Source organism: Phoca vitulina, unplaced genomic scaffold (genome assembly GCF_004348235.1).
Source record: "Phoca vitulina isolate PV1807 unplaced genomic scaffold, GSC_HSeal_1.0 scaffold29, whole genome shotgun sequence".
In the NCBI taxonomy this organism is placed as follows: domain Eukaryota; kingdom Metazoa; phylum Chordata; class Mammalia; order Carnivora; family Phocidae; genus Phoca; species Phoca vitulina.
This window is the reverse complement of record NW_022589732.1, coordinates 11826008-11831178: the sequence shown is the minus strand read 5'-3', so window position 1 is coordinate 11831178 and position 5171 is coordinate 11826008. Positions and strand designations below refer to the sequence as shown.

The 5171-nt window shown below is 56.1% G+C and overlaps 1 pseudogene; it reads left to right on the top strand.

Moving 5' to 3' along the window:
* The first annotated feature begins 2316 nt into the window (after nucleotides 1-2316).
* Nucleotides 2317-2425, top strand: LOC116644434 (annotated as a pseudogene).
* Nucleotides 2426-5171: the final 2746 nt, after the last annotated feature.

Here is a 5171-nt window from a genome sequence, read left to right as displayed (position 1 = left end):
TCCTTCTCTCGCTGTGTCTCTCTCTGTCAAATAAATAAATAAAATCTTTAAAAAAAAAAGAAGAAAGAAAAAAGAAAAAAAATATCTCCAAATCAAGAAAAAAACCCAGCCTAAAAAAAAAAAAACAAGCACTGGCCAAGGCCTGGAACAGGTGCTATTCAGTGAGCCCGAGTCCAGCTGCCCAGTGAGCATGTGAAAAGTCCCCAACGCCACCACTCGCGGGGGGAAATGCAAATTACAACCACAATGGGATCCCATCATACTCCCACCACGATGGCTAAAATTAAAAAAGAATGCTCGCTCCCCGAGCTGACAAGAATGCGGAGCTACCAGAACTCACACACGCTGCTAGTGGGAGTGTTAATTAACCGCTTGGGAAATGGCTTGGCAGGATTTACGGAAACTAAACACATGCCTGGGTTGTGATCTGGCAAATGCCAGTCACAAGAATTTGCCCAAGAGAAACGAAAGCAAAATGACCGCCAAAGATGTAAACAGAAACGTTCATCACAGCTTTTTCCATGCGAGCCAGGAACTGAGAACCGCTCTACAGCCCAGGGATTGTGGGGTGCATATGTAAGTGAGGGCCCATCCCGTCAGTGAAATACTACACGGCGATGAGAAAGAACAAATTGCGAGGCCTTTAAGTGTGGGATGGACCTCACAGCCATAAGGTGGAATGGAAGGAGGCAGACAGAAATGCCTGTGTGCTGTGTGGGTGCATTTGAATAAGCTCAGGGGTAGACGCAACTAATTTGGGGGATTAAGGTCTGAAGAGCGGTTACCTCTGGGAGATTATTGACTGGAAAAGGGCCTGGGCTGTTGGAGTGTGCTGTATCTTGATCGATGAGGCATTTACACAGTCTACACCTGGAGAAATCCATCGAGCCATGCACACTTAAGATTTGAGAGCTTTATACTAAGAAATACCCCCAATAAAGAGGTTTTTTTTAATCCCTCTAGATAAAGTTCACGAGTGGAGTGGAGAGAGCCAGGGAGGGCAGGACAAGCACTTGGGAGGCTTTTGCAACACCCCAGGTGCGAGAGAATGAGTAAACCAGCGGGAAACAGGTGCCAGGCATGGGCTCAGCCGATCATGCCACAGGAGGCTTGAGGAAGATGTCAACAGCGTGGGCAGCTGGGGGAGGCTTCTGGAAGGAGAAAGAGGGACTCGACCAGCAGGCAGAGGCAATGACTCCTGGTCCACATGCCCAGGTGTCATCTAGAACAGGCACCCTCGCTACCCGTCTTAGAGGGGGTGAGCCCCCCAACATTGGCGGGCTCAACGAGAATAGTCAGCCCCATTCGTTGGGCCCTTCTGATGTCTGTGGGGCCCCGCAGTGAGAGCTTTATGGGAGCTCTCTCATCAAGCCCGGGAAGGAGGCCTTATTCTTCCTATTTCACAGATGTGCACACTGAGGCTCTGAGGGCTGAGCAGTGGCACCAGCACCCCCATCCGTTAGCCCTCCTTGTTAATGACCGTGACGCACCAGAGGTGGATGGCCCTCTGCAGGGACAGCTCGGCAGGGCTGCCTCATCGGTGGGGCAGTGGGGCAGAAGCAAGCCCCGCACGATGGCCCTCCGAGGCGAGTGCTGTTATCCCCATCTTACAGATGAGGAGTTGGAAGCTCAGAGTGATCAACCGGGGAACCCCCATCCCCCCCAGTGTGCGGTCCCCCAGCCCAGCCTGTCCCTCTTGCCTGTCAAACGTCCCCCGGGTCCTGGGCACTGGAGGGCTGGCACCCCCCAGTGGATGGGGCAGAGATGACCAATTCTGAGAGACCCAAAGAATGAGAGGGGAGGGAGGAAGAACAGAGACGCCAAGGAACTGAGCAAAGCCGTGGACTGAGCAGGCGGGGAAGGCAGGCAGCTGGTGCAGAGGTGGGAGACTGAGCAGATGTTCCCAGCAGCTGTGAACTCATGAGACAGACGCTGCTGACACCAGCTTGCGGGGCCGGTCCCCGCTCCTGCCTGTCCCCTGCACCCCCTCGGCGGCCACCCTGGTCCAGGCGGCAAGGGGTGTAAGTTGGGGGAGGATCAGCAGAAGGCCAGGCCAGACTCTCCCAGGGAGCCCCCCAGGAGACTGTGCGACCCTGGGCCTCAGTGTTCTCATCTGGACAATGGGTCTCAAAGACCCTGCCGCTACCGTCAGGCTCCGAGCCACCAAGGCATTTCCCCCGCACCAGGCCTCACTCCTGCCAAGAGGACACCCTGCAGCCCTCCACCCCCTCACCCAGGCTCCTGGCTCCCCATGGGAAGTGCAGCCCACTCGGCGCCACCATCCTGGGGCCTCCAGCCTCGTCTCTGAAGGACGGGGTGTGCTCGCTTCGGCCGCACACACACCAACACTGAAACAGGGCGGGGAAGAGGAGCGTGGCCCCTGCATAGGGATGACACCCAGAGTCTTGAAGTGTTCCATGTTTAAAAAACGTAAAAACAAAAGATGAGGCCAAAGACTGCCTGCAGCATCCCTGTCCTCCCCGTGACCCCCAGGCAGGCCCTTGCTTCAGGCTCTGCAGGGCGGGAGGTGCCTTGTGGCTGACCTGGGAGGGGCCAATGTGACAGCAGGGTGGGAGGGATCCGGGGGACTCCATCAACCCCATTGTCACCCCTGCCCCCCAAGAACTGCCTGGCCTCAAACCAAGCTTTGCCAAACCAGCTGTGTGACCTGAGGCAGGTAACTCAACCTCTCTGAGTGGCTCATCGATAAGGTGCCGATGGGCTGGCCGCCTTGACAGAGCTGGAGTGAGAACTGGCTGCCACGGCCGCAGTGGGAGCCGCCCAGCCGGTGCCCAGCGCTCCGCGGTATAAGGACAGCTCCCGGGCATGAGAGAAAAGACAACCGTGGAGCTTGAAGGGACTTCAGCCAATGCTGACCCCAGGCCTCACTTGACGTCCACAGAGGGCAGCTAGAAAACGGGCCACACAGCCCTTAGGGCTCAGAGGGCACAGAGCCCAAGTTTCTGGCTCCCAGGCCAGTTCTCCCTGGTCACCTGAAGTCACTCCTGCCCCTGCTGCAGATGCGACAAATGCCTTCTCCATGATGGCATCCAGAGATGCCGGGCAAGAGTGGGCACGGGAAAGCACACCGTGGGCCTCTGGAACCCCCGCTCCGTTGTCAAGGGCGAAAGAACCACAGTCCCTGGGCCCCGAGTGGGGCATCTGCCCGAGAAGGCGAGGCCAGGGTGGGATCCAGGCTACTGAGGCCGCGCTCCCTCTGCCTGCTGTCCGCTGGGCCCCCCTTTCGCTGGCAGAGGCTCCAGGCTTGATGAAGCTGTCTGTTGTCTGCAGTGTCACTTCAGATAGAGTCCAAAGGGGACAAAGGGAACAGGAATCACAGGTCCCTGAAACAGGCTGAACCCGATGTCAGCGGCTTCCTTGGGTCTTTAATGCCAGCCAGCTGCCCTGTGGATGCTCAGCCCAGCCCCTGCCCAACCTCACACGGAGGAGGGGGACACTGTGTACAGCCCCTGATTAATTAAATCAATAAACCACCAATGCAAATCTGGCCAAGGACCAGCTCTTCACAGTGCTCCATGCTGAGGGGAGGACTGCATGAACCACTGCAGCAGGAGAACAGGAAGTAGGGAGGAGAGACAGAGGAGGAAAAGAAGGAAGAGAAAGGCCAGCAGGGAGGGGGCTCAGAAGCACGCTGAGGGTCCTGGCCCCCAGACCTCCTCTCTGGACCACATCATGACTCATATCTGTAGCATCCCCTGGGGTCCCGTTCTCACCTTTGTGCTCTCCTTCCCACCTCCTGCCAACATGGCTTCAAGAAAAGTCCTCTATCAGTCATTCACACTATAGTAAGAATTTGAAGCTGGACAAGAGTGCAGAGATGCCCTGATCCCACGTCATCTGGGGGATAAAGCAACTGAAGCTAGGAGGGCTAAATGCCCCTGGGCATCAGTAGCCAAGCTGAAAACTTCTGAGCACTAGGCCTATACCATTGGTCTTTGTGATGCACAACCTCCCCATGCCAAGGTCTTTCTTCGGTGGAGAGTCAAAATGTCTAACTTGGTGGAAAATATAGGCATATACTAGTGTGGGCCAAGGCTGGCTACCACAGTAGGAGTCCTGCAGGGGCCCTTTCTTCAGTGTCTTTGGGTCTGGGCAGTGTGGGACCCTGGCAAAGGCCCAGGCAAGCAGCCCTGCTCACCCTCTATTCTGGATTCTCAGGGGACCTGGTTGTCAGGAAGTTTGTCCATTAGGAGAAGCTGTGTGGCCTGGGGCCAGCCCTGGTCTTTTCTGGGCCTCATTTTCTCTGTCTGATCACAAGGGACTCAGAACTAACCATCTGTAAGTGACTCTTCATCAGGGTCTGTAAGGGGAGAACTGCCTCTTTGACAAGCCTGGGGTCTGGCCTGAACAGAGAGCTTATGTTTGGAGCCAGAGCCCCTCTAGCCACCCCCAAACTGCTGGATGGGCCCTGGGGTTCAGCCATGAATTCCAAGCACCCTTCATTTCCCCATCTATAAAATGGGGTCTCACAGGTGGGAGGCTATGCACTAATGAATGCTTTCTGAGCCTCAGAAGAGAAAAAGGGGAGCCTCTGTGGGGACCAGGGGATATAAGGCTGCAGCCTAGGGGCCCCTGATGCCAGGCTGGTCACTGGGCCCTGCCCCGCTGGTCCAGGAAACACCAGCAATCCAGCAACCTCTAGTCTACTAGAGAGGTTTTCCTGGCATTCACTTCCTCTGGGACCTCAAGGAAAATCTTCCGCACGTCATGCCCCTACAGCCCTCCTCTGTAGATGGTTCGGAAGCCCTGTGACCCAGGTTCCCAACTCTAGAGAAAGTGACAGCATTTTCCTCATGTCCCTCTCTCCGACTGGGGTTTGTCAAGTCTTCACACATCCCTACCACTGTGAGGGACACAGGGGATACATGGGAAGGTGCCAGCCATCAGGAGGCTATGTGTCCCCTGGGTAGACAGAAGGCAAAGCAATGAGAGAGGCTGAATGTCATCACGTGTGAAAATGTTAGAATAAATGGCCTCGCGGCCCAGATGCCTCAGCAGGGAAAGGAAGCATAAAGCCCTGCAGTCTTCTAGTTCCTGACCCTGGCAGACAGCTCCAATAGATCCCACAACTCTTTCCAGCTGAGCCCGGATGCAGCCTCCCTGGTCTTTCTGTGAATGGTGCTCCGGGCAGCCCCCGGCCTGATCGCTGG